Consider the following 16,781-nt stretch of genomic DNA (forward strand, 5'->3'; position numbering starts at 1 on the left):
GATTAGCTCATCATCTGTGAGCTTACATGTGATTAATCACATGAACATTTAGAGTTGAAGGTTTATATCAACACTTTGACTCATCTCATACATCTGACTTATTATTTCACTGGACTTTTTACTCCCAAGTCGGCTCTTAAGGCTGCTTTTACATACAGCTCATAGTGCTTCAAACAGGCCCAGCTGGATCTAACAGGTGTGTTAACGAGAGCAATCAGAGACAACATGGAGGTCTCTTTGTCTCTTCGGCACACCCAGATTCAGGGTAAGAAATGTTTCAAACTTTTAAATGAAGACAAATCTTTGTGTTTCTTCTCAGAAAGTTGGTTTAATAAGTTCCCCACATACACTGTTAATGGTAATTAAAAGTACAAGAGTTAAGTGATTGTTTTATGAAGGTTAATGTCTCAATATTTACAAAGACTGACTGAAGAAAAGGATAAATCAAACTGTCTAGATTGAAAACAGTTGCTGAGAAACTTTAGCTTTAATGAAACATGTCAACACCAGAGAGCATCTAAAACTTAATATTTTACATATATTATATACTTAAACCTAAACATCGCTTTTCTTATTTTCAGTCAAGTTCTGATTATTATAAACTAGTCTTTGTTTGTTAATCTCACTTTAAATCACCATAATTACACCTGGGAACCGTGTTAAACCATCTTTCCTGGAAGAAATACAAACATGCAGCTTCACTCTCACCCTCAATCTCACACAACAGGAGCACCAGCTGTGCTGCACCTCCCTTTATTAATGAAGCACCTCCCACCAACACGCCTGCTCCTCCAGCTCATCTCCTGGATCCCACACCCTACATTAAAACCACACTTTAACAACATTACTGAAGATACTGATTGTAGAGAACGTGGCAGACAGATAAATATATAACATCTGCAGCTCCAAAGAAAGACAAAGAGTAACATTTAAACATTAGCAGGTGGATTGTGTCACTTGTGTTTCACTCTCATTGTTCCTTTCCTGTGGCACTTTAGTAAAGCAACATTACAGATGAAATAAGATCAATGACCCCAAGTGGAGATTGAACCAATAACCTCACACTCAGGTACACTCATGTAATGTTTTAAATCAATTTATTTAAAAAAACAATTTATTAAACAACGTGACTTCCTGTCAATTGCGGAGGCAGAGGTCAAGATGTCCGTCATTTGTCGCTATAGTACTGCTCATTTAGGCAAAACAAACCCAAAAAACCCTCTTAATTTACCTATATTTATATAAATAATGAATAATTATGAATTATTCATATCTATTAATTGATTCATCATCACACTGACAGCTTCACAGGGTCAAAAATCCCCCAAATTCAAGCTTTTTAATTAACATTAAGTTCTTAAATAGAATATAATAAAGTTGATCCTTGTTCCTTTCCTTTCCTGTGGCACTTTAGTAAAGCAACATTACAGATCTACTAAGATCAATGAGCCCAAGTGGGGATTGAACCAATAACTTTACACTCAGGTAATTAATGGCCAACACTTATATGACAGAGCTATCCTGCAGGCTGACTTCTGAAATGTTTATGTTATACAAATCTTCTTCTTTCACCTTTTATACTTAGTAATATATCGTAAGTAATATGAATGAAAATGATGTAGTTGTGATAGGGGAGATTCCCGGTTGTTTTTGACAGTGAGCCCGTGGAGTAGTGGGTTAGTTTGCTGTCATAAGCCGTCATGGATTCAATATCGGCTGGTTCGACTCCGCCCGTGGACAGGATCTGGATCATCAGAAGACACGTTTGTCAGTGGGTGAGTACATTCTAATCTGATTATCACAATTATGGCATTGGTGGTTGTACTGGGGAGAGGTGGAGGGAGGAGTACCAGGTAGGAAGATGGGGAGGGGAGGCAGGAGGGGACGGGTGAGACAGGAAAGGTTTTTTTTTTTTTTTTTGCCTATCTACCTTAGCTTGTACTTTGTACTTTGTCAAGTACAGAAAAAATGTCAAATTGTCATAACCCCTCCGAGTCACCTCTCAGAAACATCGGGGACCAATAGCCCCTTCTCACACCCTTCCTGTTCTGTTCCTAGCTCTGACCTGGCTTCGAACCTATCGTTACTTCACTATCGCCTTATGATCTCGGACAAACCCACTACGCTACAGAGCCTGTCTACATAGGGACCTTTTCTCCGGGCGGATTTATCCTCTCACTTTTGGATGTTGGACTTTAAAAGTGTCCAAGATTTGAACCAACAACCTCAATCTTCCCAAGCAGTCTTCTAACAGCCTGAGCTACCTGGACTGACACTCTTACTCACTTTTCTAAGAGGTTTTCAGTCTTTATTTGACCTTTCTGACTTTAAAAGTAGCAATCTGGTATTGAACTCACAACCTCTGACTGACTGAGAGAGAATGTCTTAACCACTGAGCCACTGGATCTTCACTGGGAACAGAGGTTTTCTCACACTTTTCACTCTGTCCTCTTGATGTTGGACTTTAAAACTGTGCAAGAATTGAACCAACAACCTCAATATTCCCAAGCAGTCTTCTAACAGCCTGAGCTACCTGCACTAACACTTTTACTCACTTTTGTAAGAGCTTTTTACTCTTTATCTGGCCTTTCTGACTTTAAAAGTAGCAATCTGGTATTGAACTCACAACCTCTGACTGACTGAGAGAGAATGTCTTAACCACTGAGCCACCGGATCTTCACTGGGAACAGAGGTTTTCTCACACTTTTCACTCACTCCTCTTGATGTTAGACTGCTAAAAGTGTCCCAGGATCAAAGCCACAACTTCTACATTTGCGGCGCAGTCTTCTAATCTTTTTTATTGTCTACAGATTCTCTTTAACTCCTCGGATGAACTTCCTCTTATGTATTTTAAAATATATTAGGTTGTTGTTAGTATCACACAGAGTTTATCATCGTGTCTGATTGGCTCATCATCTGTGAGCTTACATGTGATTAATCACATGAACATTTAGAGTTGAAGGTTTATATCAACACTGTGACTCATCTCATACATCTGACTTATTATTTCACTGGACTTTTTACTCCCAAGTCGGCTCTTAAGGCTGTTTTTACATACAGCTCATAGTAAAGTGCTTCAAACAGGCCCAGCTGGATCTAACAGGTGTGTTAACGAGAGCAATCAGAGACAACATGGAGGTCTCTTTGTCTCTTCGGCACACCCAGATTCAGGGTAAGAAATGTTTCAAACTTTTAAGTGAAGACAAATCTTTGTGTTTCTTCTCAGAAAGTTGGTTTAATAAGTTCCCCACATACACAGTTAATAGTAATTAAAAGTACAAGAGTTAAGTGATTGTTTTATGAAGGTTAATGTCTCAATATTTACAAAGACTGACTGAAGAAAAGGATAAATCAAATTGTTTAGATTGAAAACGGTTGCTGAGAAACTTTAGCTTTAATGAAACATGTCAACACCAGAGAGCATCTAAAACTTAATATTTTACATATATTATATACTTAAATCTAAACATCACTTTTTTTTCTTATTTTCAGTCAAGTTCTGATCATTATAAACTAGTCTTTGTTTGTTAATCTCACTGTAAATCACCATAATTACATCTGGGAACCGTGTTAAACCATCTTTCCTGGAAGAAATACAAACATTCAGCTTCACTCTCACCCTCAATCTCACACAACAGCAGCAGCACCACCAGCTGGGGTGGTGCTGCTGCTGCTGTTGTGTGAGAGTGAGGGTGAGAGTGAAGCTGAATGTCAGGTGACCTAAAGTCACCTGATGCAGGTCACATGACTGCCACCATTGAGTAAAGCAGCTGTTTGGACTGTTCACAGTAAGTTTGCTTTCTTTCATACATATTTTACCTTTATCTACAGTAACTTTACACTTTGTTTCTTGCTCTTTGATGTTTGTGGTTCATCTTTTTATTTATTTATCACAAACTTTGGAGAACATTAGAAATAATGTCTAACAACGTTAGAAATATTGAGCTCTAAAGTATCAACATGTCATTCAGTGTAACTGTCTAATGACAACAATGGTTTTACAATGTAGATTATAATTTAATACATTTCTTGTTGTGCATCATGTGAAATATTAATATCACTAAAGAGAACTAATAGATACCTGAATCTCTTTAAATGTTGTTTTATTGGCGTTGAATTGTTAATGATTCAGTCAGTGAATGAAAGTAAATCCTCCTCTGAGCATCATGCTGCTGCTTCATGTCGCCATCTAGTGGATTGATGGTGGAACTGCAGCGACTTTCTCTGACTCAGTTTTATTACATTATCCCTCAAGTTATAGCCAAAAAATCATGTTTGCGTGCAAAACTCAGCTTTAAAAAAATATTTTTTATGACAGTTAATTATAACAGAAGACCTGCAACATCTGCTAGGCTGTCAGTATTATGCATAATAAATAATATATTATATTAATCCAAATAGTGGATCTGTTACAGGAAATCCACTTCATTTTTAAAGGCTATTTGTGAGTTATAGGCCAGATTTACTCTTGTTAAACTAATTGCTTAAGGCCCCTTGTAGGTGTAGAAATTGTTGCAAAAAGAATTTAACAGCATCTAAAAATAGAAAAATCCTTAAACAGCACTTTTCTATTTAGTCGGAATGAATAAAAACAAGTCAAAATTAATAACATAACTTACTTGTACATACACCCTTTTGCTGCTCCCCAGAGAAGTTTCATCCAATGCTGGAGATGTGAAAAAAAGGGGTAAAATAACTGTCAGTGGTTAATATGATCTTAAGCTTCAGACTCATCAGTGTTATTAGTTATTCTTTAATTATTATTCAAGCTTCTGAATATTGTATTATGTAGTGAAGGCAAGGTTTTAGTCTGTAATCTACGATGTTTATATATGTGAGAGCTGCAAAACCACCAGAAAATCTTCCCAGGTAAAAGAAAATCCAAGTTTTTCTTTTTATGCAAATGTATTACAGCATATAAACAAACACAATAAGTTGTCGATGCCTGTCTAACTCTACAGGATCCTTTCCCATAGCACACCTCCTTCCTTGCTCCTCCTTCAGCATCATCAGTGTAACAACCAGCACCTCCTCAACCTGTGGCAGCACCTCCTGCTGTTGTGAGTAAGTTGGTAAAAATGAAAGTTTAACTTGAAACATTGTTAATATAATTTTCTGTTTCTATTGAGCTGTAGATCTCTGCTGCTGCTGCTGCTGCTGCTGCCGAAGAGGATCATCAGGACCACAGGTAGGTATCTGCAGCTGTATTCAAGGCCCCTCCCCTCGCAGCTGAAGGTTGTCACGCAGCTTCAATTGAATTCAAATAAAGTTTGAATTGAATTGAAGCTGCGTGACAACCTTCAGCTGTGAGGGGAGGGGCAGGCAGGGGGGAGAGAGGAGGAGGTTAAAGGGGAGGCTTTTTTATTATTTTTATTTAAATTTTTTTTAATAAAAAAAATGGTTCCATAACCCCTTACTTCCACCTCTGGGAAACTCCGGGGGTCAGTGCCCCCAGGTTGTCCCTCCCTGTCTTGCCCTGCCCTCCTACCTCTACACAAACCACTTTAGACAATCCATGTGCTGCCAACGGGCGGATTCGAACCAGCCGTTGCAGCACTCACACCTTATGATCACAGACAAACCCACTACACCACTGAGCCTGTCTACATAGAGACCTTTTCTCCGGGCGCATTTATCCTCTCACTTTTGGATGTTGGACTTTAAAAGTGTCCAAGATTTGAACCAACAACCTCAATCTTCCCAAGCAGTCTTCTAACAGCCTGAGCTACCTGGACTGACTCTCTTTTGTTGGGTTTTTTTTTTAGAGGTTTTCAGTCTTTATTTGGGATTTCTGAACTTAAAAGGAGCAACCCGGTATTGTACTCACAACCTCTGACTGAGAGGGAAGGTGTCCTAACCACTGAGCCACTGGATCTTCAGGGGAACAGAGGTTTTCTCACACTTTTCAGTCTGTCCTCTTGATGTTGGACTTTAAAAGTGTGCACGATTTGAACCAACAACCTGAAGCTTCCCAAGCAGTCTTCTAACAGCCTGAGTTACCTGGACTGACTCTCTTACTCACTTTTTTAAGAGGTTTTTACTCTTTATTTGGCCTTTCTGACTTTAAAAGTAGAGACCTGAGATTGAACTCACAACCTCTGAGCCAGTGAGATGATGTCTTACCCACTGAGCCATTGGATCTTCATTGAGGTCTGTTGTTTTCTCACAGTTTTCATTCTGTCCTACACATTGCTTTAGTTGTGTCAATAACATTAGTCCTCAGCCTGGAAGTGAACCAAACAGACTGTGTTTCAGTAAGCGTTGGAGCTCATCCTGCTGAGCTGTACCTCTCCACAAGCTACTGCGTGCTGGATCTCTTATTTGTGTTTCCTGTGAGTAGATCAACAGTAAAGAAGTTGATGAGTACCTGAAGGAGGATTTGAACCAGGACTTGTTAGTGTAGATAGTTTCTAACTCTTATCCTGCTGAGCTGTATGCAGCTACAGGTAGCTCTGTGCTCGTTCTCCTATTTGTGCTTTTATCTGAGACGCAGCTGAACAGTAAAGAATGAGATGAGCATGTGAAGTCACTGGATCTTCACTGGGTTTTCTCACACTTTTCACTCTGTCCTCTTGATGTTAGACTGCAAAAGTGTCCCAGGATCAAAGCCACTACTTCTACATTTGCAGCGCAGTCTTCTAATCTCTTTTATTGTCTACAGATTCTCTTTAACTCCTCGGATGAACTTCCTCTTATGTTTTTTTAAAATATATTAGGTTGTTGTTAGTATCACACAGAGTTTATCATCGTGTCTGATTGGCTCATCATCTGTGAGCTTACATGTGATTAATCACATGAACATTTAGAGTTGAAGGTTTATATCAACACTTTGACTCATCTCATACATCTGACTTATTATTTCACTGGACTTTTTACTCCCAAGTCGGCTCTTAAGGCTGTTTTTACATACAGCTCATAGTGCTTCAAACAGGCCCAGCTGGATCTAACAGGTGTGTTAACGAGAGCAATCAGAGACAACATGGAGGTCTCTTTGTCTCTTCGGCACACCCAGATTCAGGGTAAGAAATGTTTCAAACTTTTAAATGAAGACAAATCTTTGTGTTTCTTCTCAGAAAGTTGGTTTAATAAGTTCCCCACATACACTGTTAATGGTAATTAAAAGTACAAGAGTTAAGTGATTGTTTTATGAAGGTTAATGTCTCAATATTTACAAAGACTGACTGAAGAAAAGGATAAATCAAACTGTCTAGATTGAAAACAGTTGCTGAGAAACTTTAGCTTTAATGAAACATGTCAACACCAGAGAGCATCTAAAACTTAATATTTTACATATATTATATACTTAAACCTAAACATGGCTTTTCTTATTTTCAGTCAAGTTCTGATTATTATAAACTAGTCTTTGTTTGTTAATCTCACTTTAAATCACCATAATTACACCTGGGAACCGTGTTAAACCATCTTTCCTGGAAGAAATACAAACATGCAGCTTCACTCTCACGCTCAATCTCACACAACAGGAGCACCAGCTGTGCTGCACCTCCCTTTATTAATGAAGCACCTCCCACCAACACGCCTGCTACTCCAGCTCATCTCCTGGATCCCACACCCTACATTAAAACCACACTTTAACAACATTACTGAAGATACTGATTGTAGAGAACGTGGCAGACAGATAAATATATAACATCTGCAGCTCCAAAGAAAGACAAAGAGTAACATTTAAACATTAGCAGGTGGATTGTGTCACTTGTGTTTCACTCTCATTGTTCCTTTCCTGTGGCACTTTAGTAAAGCAACATTACAGATGAAATAAGATCAATGACCCCAAGTGGAGATTGAACCAATAACCTCACACTCAGGTACACTCATGTAATGTTTTAAATCAATTTATTTTAAACAACAATGTATTAAACAACGTGACTTCCTGTCAATTGCGGAGGCAGAGGTCAAGATGTCCGTCATTTGTCGCTATAGTACTGCTCATTTAGGCAAAACAAACCCAAAAATCCCTCTTAATTTACCTATATTTATATAAATAATGAATAATTATGAATTATTCATATCTATTAATTGATTCATCATCACACTGACAGCCTCACAGGGTCAAAAATCCCCCAAATTCAAGCTTTTTAATTAACATTAAGTTCTTAAATAGAATATAATAAAGTTGCTCCTTGTTCCTTTCCTGTGGCACTTTAGTAAAGCAACATTACAGATCTACTAAGATCAATGAGCCCAAGTGGGGATTGAACCAATAACTTTACACTCAGGTAATTAATGGCCAACACTTATATGACAGAGCTATCCTGCAGGCTGACTTCTGAAATGTTTATGTTATACAAATCTTCTTCTTTCACCTTTTATACTTAGTAATATATCGTAAGTAATATGAATGAAAATGATGTAGTTGTGATAGGGGAGATTCCCGGTTGTTTTTGACAGTGAGCCCGTGGAGTAGTGGGTTAGTTTGCTGCCATAAGCCGTCATGGATTCAATATCGGCTGGTTCGACTCCGCCCGTGGACAGGATCTGGATCATCAGAAGACACGTTTGTCAGTGGGTGAGTATATTCTAATCTGATTATCACAATTATGGAATTGGTGGTTGTACTGGGGAGAGGTGGAGGGAGGAGTACCAGGTAGGAAGATGGGGAGGAGAGGCAGGAGGGGACGGGTGAGACAGGAAAGGTTTTTTTTTTTTTTTTTTGCCTATCTACCTTAGCTTGTACTTTGTACTTTGTCAAGTACAGAAAAAATGTCAAATTGTCATAACCCCTCCGAGTCACCTCTCAGAAACATCGGGGACCAATAGCCCCTTCTCACACCCTTCCTGTTCTGTTCCTAGCTCTGACCTGGCTTCGAACCTATCGTTACTTCACTATGGCCTTATGATCTCGGACAAACCCACTACGCTACAGAGCCTGTCTACATAGGGACCTTTTCTCCGGGCGGATTTATCCTCTCACTTTTGGATGTTGGACTTTAAAAGTGTCCAAGATTTGAACCAACAACCTCAATCTTCCCAAGCAGTCTTCTAACAGCCTGAGCTACCTGGACTGACACTCTTACTCACTTTTCTAAGAGGTTTTCAGTCTTTATTTGACCTTTCTGACTTTAAAAGTAGCAATCTGGTATTGAACTCACAACCTCTGACTGACTGAGAGAGAATGTCTTAACCACTGAGCCACTGGATCTTCACTGGGAACAGAGGTTTTCTCACACTTTTCACTCTGTCCTCTTGATGTTGGACTTTAAAACTGTGCAAGAATTGAACCAACAACCTCAATCTTCCCAAGCAGTCTTCTAACAGCCTGAGCTACCTGCACTAACACTTTTACTCACTTTTGTAAGAGGTTTTTACTCTTTATCTGGCCTTTCTGACTTTAAAAGTAGCAATCTGGTATTGAACTCACAACCTCTGACTGACTGGGAGAGAATGTCTTAACCACTGAGCCACTGGATCTTCACTGGAAACAGAGGTTTTCTCACACTTTTCACTCACTCCTCTTGATGTTAGACTGCTAAAAGTGTCCCAGGATCAAAGCCACAACTTCTACATTTGCGGCGCAGTCTTCTAATCTTTTTTATTGTCTACAGATTCTCTTTAACTCCTCGGATGAACTTCCTCTTATGTATTTTAAAATATATTAGGTTGTTGTTAGTATCACACAGAGTTTATCATCGTGTCTGATTGGCTCATCATCTGTGAGCTTGCATGTGATTAATCACATGAACATTTAGAGTTGAAGGTTTATATCAACACTTTGACTCATCTCATACATCTGACTTATTATTTCACTGGACTTTTTACTCCCAAGTCGGCTCTTAAGGCTGTTTTTACATACAGCTCATAGTAAAGTGCTTCAAACAGGCCCAGCTGGATCTAACAGGTGTGTTAACGAGAGCAATCAGAGACAACATGGAGGTCTCTTTGTCTCTTCGGCACACCCAGATTCAGGGTAAGAAATGTTTCAAACTTTTAAATGAAGACAAATCTTTGTGTTTCTTCTCAGAAAGTTGGTTTAATAAGTTCCCCACATACACTGTTAATGGTAATTAAAAGTACAAGAGTTAAGTGATTGTTTTATGAAGGTTAATGTCTCAATATTTACAAAGACTGACTGAAGAAAAGGATAAATCAAACTGTCTAGATTGAAAACGGTTGCTGAGAAACTTTAGCTTTAATGAAACATGTCAACACCAGAAAGCATCTAAAACTTAATATTTTACATATATTATATACTTAAACCTAAACATCGCTTTTCTTATTTTCAGTCAAGTTCTGATTATTATAAACTAGTCTTTGTTTGTTAATCTCACTTTAAATCACCATAATTACACCTGGGAACCGTGTTAAACCATCTTTCCTGGAAGAAATACAAACATGCAGCTTCACTCTCACGCTCAATCTCACACAACAGGAGCACCAGCTGTGCTGCACCTCCCTTTATTAATGAAGCACCTCCCACCAACACGCCTGCTCCTCCAGCTCATCTCCTGGATCCCACACCCTACATTAAAACCACACTTTAACAACATTACTGAAGATACTGATTGTAGAGAACGTGGCAGACAGATAAATATATAACATCTGCAGCTCCAAAGAAAGACAAAGAGTAACATTTAAACATTAGCAGGTGGATTGTGTCACTTGTGTTTCACTCTCATTGTTCCTTTCCTGTGGCACTTTAGTAAAGCAACATTACAGATGAAATAAGATCAATGACCCCAAGTGGAGATTGAACCAATAACCTCACACTCAGGTACACTCATGTAATGTTTTAAATCAATTTATTTAAAAAAACAATTTATTAAACAACGTGACTTCCTGTCAATTGCGGAGGCAGAGGTCAAGATGTCCGTCATTTGTCGCTATAGTACTGCTCATTTAGGCAAAACAAACCCAAAAAACCCTCTTAATTTACCTATATTTATATAAATAATGAATAATTATGAATTATTCATATCTATTAATTGATTCATCATCACACTGACAGCCTCACAGGGTCAAAAATCCCCCAAATTCAAGCTTTTTAATTAACATTAAGTTCTTAAATAGAATATAATAAAGTTGATCCTTGTTCCTTTCCTGTGGCACTTTAGTAAAGCAACATTACAGATCTACTAAGATCAATGAGCCCAAGTGGGGATTGAACCAATAACTTTACACTGAGGTAATTAATGGCCAACACTTATATGACAGAGCTATCCTGCAGGCTGACTTCTGAAATGTTTATGTTATACAAATCTTCTTCTTTCACCTTTTATACTTAGTAATATATCGTAAGTAATATGAATGAAAATGATGTAGTTGTGATAGGGGAGATTCCCGGTTGTTTTTGACAGTGAGCCCGTGGAGTAGTGGGTTAGTTTGCTGCCATAAGCCGTCATGGATTCAATATCGGCTGGTTCGACTCCGCCCGTGGACAGGATCTGGATCATCAGAAGACACGTTTGTCAGTGGGTGAGTATATTCTAATCTGATTATCACAATTATGGAATTGGTGGTTGTACTGGGGAGAGGTGGAGGGAGGAGTACCAGGTAGGAAGATGGGGAGGGGAGGCAGGAGGGGACGGGTGAGACAGGAAAGGTTTTTTTTTTTTTTTTTGCCTATCTACCTTAGCTTGTACTTTGTACTTTGTGAAGTACAGAAAAAATGTCAAATTGTCATAACCCCTCCGAGTCACCTCTCAGAAACATCGGGGACCAATAGCCCCTTCTCACACCCTTCCTGTTCTGTTCCTAGCTCTGACCTGGCTTCGAACCTATCGTTACTTCACTATGGCCTTATGATCTTGGACAAACCCACTACGCTACAGAGCCTGTCTACATAGGGACCTTTTCTCCGGGCGGATTTATCCTCTCACTTTTGGATGTTGGACTTTAAAAGTGTCCAAGATTTGAACCAACAACCTCAATCTTCCCAAGCAGTCTTCTAACAGCCTGAGCTACCTGGACTGACACTCTTACTCACTTTTCTAAGAGGTTTTCAGTCTTTATTTGACCTTTCTGACTTTAAAAGTAGCGATCTGGTATTGAACTCACAACCTCTGACTGACTGGGAGAGAATGTCTTAACCACTGAGCCACTGGATCTTCACTGGAAACAGAGGTTTTCTCACACTTTTCACTCACTCCTCTTGATGTTAGACTGCTAAAAGTGTCCCAGGATCAAAGCCACAACTTCTACATTTGCGGCGCAGTCTTCTAATCTTTTTTATTGTCTACAGATTCTCTTTAACTCCTCGGATGAACTTCCTCTTATGTATTTTAAAATATATTAGGTTGTTGTTAGTATCACACAGAGTTTATCATCGTGTCTGATTGGCTCATCATCTGTGAGCTTGCATGTGATTAATCACATGAACATTTAGAGTTGAAGGTTTATATCAACACTTTGACTCATCTCATACATCTGACTTATTATTTCACTGGACTTTTTACTCCCAAGTCGGCTCTTAAGGCTGTTTTTACATACAGCTCATAGTAAAGTGCTTCAAACAGGCCCAGCTGGATCTAACAGGTGTGTTAACGAGAGCAATCAGAGACAACATGGAGGTCTCTTTGTCTCTTCGGCACACCCAGATTCAGGGTAAGAAATGTTTCAAACTTTTAAATGAAGACAAATCTTTGTGTTTCTTCTCAGAAAGTTGGTTTAATAAGTTCCCCACATACACTGTTAATGGTAATTAAAAGTACAAGAGTTAAGTGATTGTTTTATGAAGGTTAATGTCTCAATATTTACAAAGACTGACTGAAGAAAAGGATAAATCAAACTGTCTAGATTGAAAACGGTTGCTGAGAAACTTTAGCTTTAATGAAACATGTCAACACCAGAAAGCATCTAAAACTTAATATTTTACATATATTATATACTTAAACCTAAACATCGCTTTTCTTATTTTCAGTCAAGTTCTGATTATTATAAACTAGTCTTTGTTTGTTAATCTCACTTTAAATCACCATAATTACACCTGGGAACCGTGTTAAACCATCTTTCCTGGAAGAAATACAAACATGCAGCTTCACTCTCACGCTCAATCTCACACAACAGGAGCACCAGCTGTGCTGCACCTCCCTTTATTAATGAAGCACCTCCCACCAACACGCCTGCTCCTCCAGCTCATCTCCTGGATCCCACACCCTACATTAAAACCACACTTTAACAACATTACTGAAGATACTGATTGTAGAGAACGTGGCAGACAGATAAATATGTAACATCTGCAGCTCCAAAGAAAGACAAAGAGTAACATTTAAACATTAGCAGGTGGATTGTGTCACTTGTGTTTCACTCTCATTGTCCCTTTCCTGTGGCACTTTAGTAAAGCAACATTACAGATGAAATAAGATCAATGACCCCAAGTGGAGATTGAACCAATAACCTCACACTCAGGTACACTCATGTAATGTTTTAAATCAATTTATTTAAAAAAACAATTTATTAAACAACGTGACTTCCTGTCAATTGCGGAGGCAGAGGTCAAGATGTCCGTCATTTGTCGCTATAGTACTGCTCATTTAGGCAAAACAAACCCAAAAAACCCTCTTAATTTACCTATATTTATATAAATAATGAATAATTATGAATTATTCATATCTATTAATTGATTCATCATCACACTGACAGCTTCACAGGGTCAAAAATCCCCCAAATTCAAGCTTTTTAATTAACATTAAGTTCTTAAATAGAATATAATAAAGTTGATCCTTGTTCCTTTCCTTTCCTGTGGCACTTTAGTAAAGCAACATTACAGATCTACTAAGATCAATGAGCCCAAGTGGGGATTGAACCAATAACTTTACACTGAGGTAATTAATGGCCAACACTTATATGACAGAGCTATCCTGCAGGCTGACTTCTGAAATGTTTATGTTATACAAATCTTCTTCTTTCACCTTTTATACTTAGTAATATATCGTAAGTAATATGAATGAAAATGATGTAGTTGTGATAGGGGAGATTCCCGGTTGTTTTTGACAGTGAGCCCGTGGAGTAGTGGGTTAGTTTGCTGCCATAAGCCGTCATGGATTCAATATCGGCTGGTTCGACTCCGCCAGTGGACAGGATCTGGATCATCAGAAGACACGTTTGTCAGTGGGTGAGTATATTCTAATCTGATTATCACAATTATGGAATTGGTGGTTGTACTGGGGAGAGGTGGAGGGAGGAGTACCAGGTAGGAAGATGGGGAGGGGAGGCAGGAGGGGACGGGTGAGACAGGAAAGGTTTTTTTTTTTTTTTTGCCTATCTACCTTAGCTTGTACTTTGTACTTTGTCAAGTACAGAAAAAATGTCAAATTGTCATAACCCCTCCAAGTCACCTCTCAGAAACATCGGGGACCAATAGCCCCTTCTCACACCCTTCCTGTTCTGTTCCTAGCTCTGACCTGGCTTCGAACCTATCGTTACTTCACTATGGCCTTATGATCTCGGACAAACCCACTACGCTACAGAGCCTGTCTACATAGGGACCTTTTCTCCGGGCGGATTTATCCTCTCACTTTTGGATGTTGGACTTTAAAAGTGTCCAAGATTTGAACCAACAACCTCAATCTTCCCAAGCAGTCTTCTAACAGCCTGAGCTACCTGGACTGACACTCTTACTCACTTTTCTAAGAGGTTTTCAGTCTTTATTTGACCTTTCTGACTTTAAAAGTAGCAACCCGGTATTGTACTCACAACCTCTGACTGAGAGGGAAGATGTCCTAACCACTGAGCCACTGGATCTTCAGGGGAACAGAGGTTTTCTCACACTTTTCAGTCTGTCCTCTTGATGTTGGACTTTAAAAGTGTGCACGATTTGAACCAACAACCTGAAGCTTCCCAAGCAGTCTTCTAACAGCCTGAGTTACCTGGACTGACTCTCTTACTCACTTTTTTAAGAGGTTTTCAGTCTTTATTTGACCTTTCTGACTTTAAAAGTAGCAATCTGGGATTGAACTCACAACCTCTGACTGACTGAGAGAGAATGTCTTAACCACTGAGCCACCGGATCTTCACTGGGAACAGAGGTTTTCTCACACTTTTCACTCTGTCCTCTTGATGTTGGACTTTAAAACTGTGCAAGAATTGAACCAACAACCTCAATATTCCCAAGCAGTCTTCTAACAGCCTGAGCTACCTGCACTAACACTTTTACTCACTTTTGTAAGAGGTTTTTACTCTTTATCTGGCCTTTCTGACTTTAAAAGTAGCAATCTGGTATTGAACTCACAACCTCTGACTGACTGAGAGAGAATGTCTTAACCACTGAGCCACCGGATCTTCACTGGGAACAGAGGTTTTCTCACACTTTTCACTCACTCCTCTTGATGTTAGACTGCTAAAAGTGTCCCAGGATCAAAGCCACAACTTCTACATTTGCGGCGCAGTCTTCTAATCTTTTTTATTGTCTACAGATTCTCTTTAACTCCTCTGATGAACTTCCTCTTATGTATTTTAAAATATATTAGGTTGTTGTTAGTATCACACAGAGTTTATCATTGTGTGTGATTGGCTCATCATCTGTGAGCTTACATGTGATTAATCACATGAACATTTAGAGTTGAAGGTTTATATCAACACTTTGACTCATCTCATACATCTGACTTATTATTTCACTGGACTTTTTACTCCCAAGTCGGCTCTTAAGGCTGTTTTTACATACAGCTCATAGTAAAGTGCTTCAAACAGGCCCAGCTGGATCTAACAGGTGTGTTAACGAGAGCAATCAGAGACAACATGGAGGTCTCTTTGTCTCTTCGGCACACCCAGATTCAGGGTAAGAAATGTTTCAAACTTTTAAATGAAGACAAATCTTTGTGTTTCTTCTCAGAAAGTTGGTTTAATAAGTTCCCCACATACACTGTTAATGGTAATTAAAAGTACAAGAGTTAAGTGATTGTTTTATGAAGGTTAATGTCTCAATATTTACAAAGACTGACTGAAGAAAAGGATAAATCAAACTGTCTAGATTGAAAACGGTTGCTGAGAAACTTTAGCTTTAATGAAACATGTCAACACCAGAAAGCATCTAAAACTTAATATTTTACATATATTATATACTTAAACCTAAACATCGCTTTTCTTATTTTCAGTCAAGTTCTGATTATTATAAACTAGTCTTTGTTTGTTAATCTCACTTTAAATCACCATAATTACACCTGGGAACCGTGTTAAACCATCTTTCCTGGAAGAAATACAAACATGCAGCTTCACTCTCACCCTCAATCTCACACAACAGGAGCACCAGCTGTGCTGCACCTCCCTTTATTAATGAAGCACCTCCCACCAACACGCCTGCTCCTCCAGCTCATCTCCTGGATCCCACACCCTACATTAAAACCACACTTTAACAACATTACTGAAGATACTGATTGTAGAGAACGTGGCAGACAGATAAATATGTAACATCTGCAGCTCCAAAGAAAGACAAAGAGTAACATTTAAACATTAGCAGGTGGATTGTGTCACTTGTGTTTCACTGTCATTGTTCCTTTCCTGTGGCACTTTAGTAAAGCAACATTACAGATGAAATAAGATCAATGACCCCAAGTGGAGATTGAACCAATAACCTCACACTCAGGTACACTCATGTAATGTTTTAAATCAATTTATTTAAAAAAACAATTTATTAAACAACGTGACTTCCTGTCAATTGCGGAGGCAGAGGTCAAGATGTCCGTCATTTGTCGCTATAGTACTGCTCATTTAGGCAAAACAAACCCAAAAAACCCTCTTAATTTACCTATATTTATATAAATAATGAATAATTATGAATTATTCATATCTATTAATTGATTCATCATCACACTGACAGCCTCACAGGGTCAAAA

The sequence above is a fragment of the Scomber scombrus genome, chromosome 24, assembly GCF_963691925.1.
Source record: "Scomber scombrus chromosome 24, fScoSco1.1, whole genome shotgun sequence".
NCBI classification, from domain to species: domain Eukaryota; kingdom Metazoa; phylum Chordata; class Actinopteri; order Scombriformes; family Scombridae; genus Scomber; species Scomber scombrus.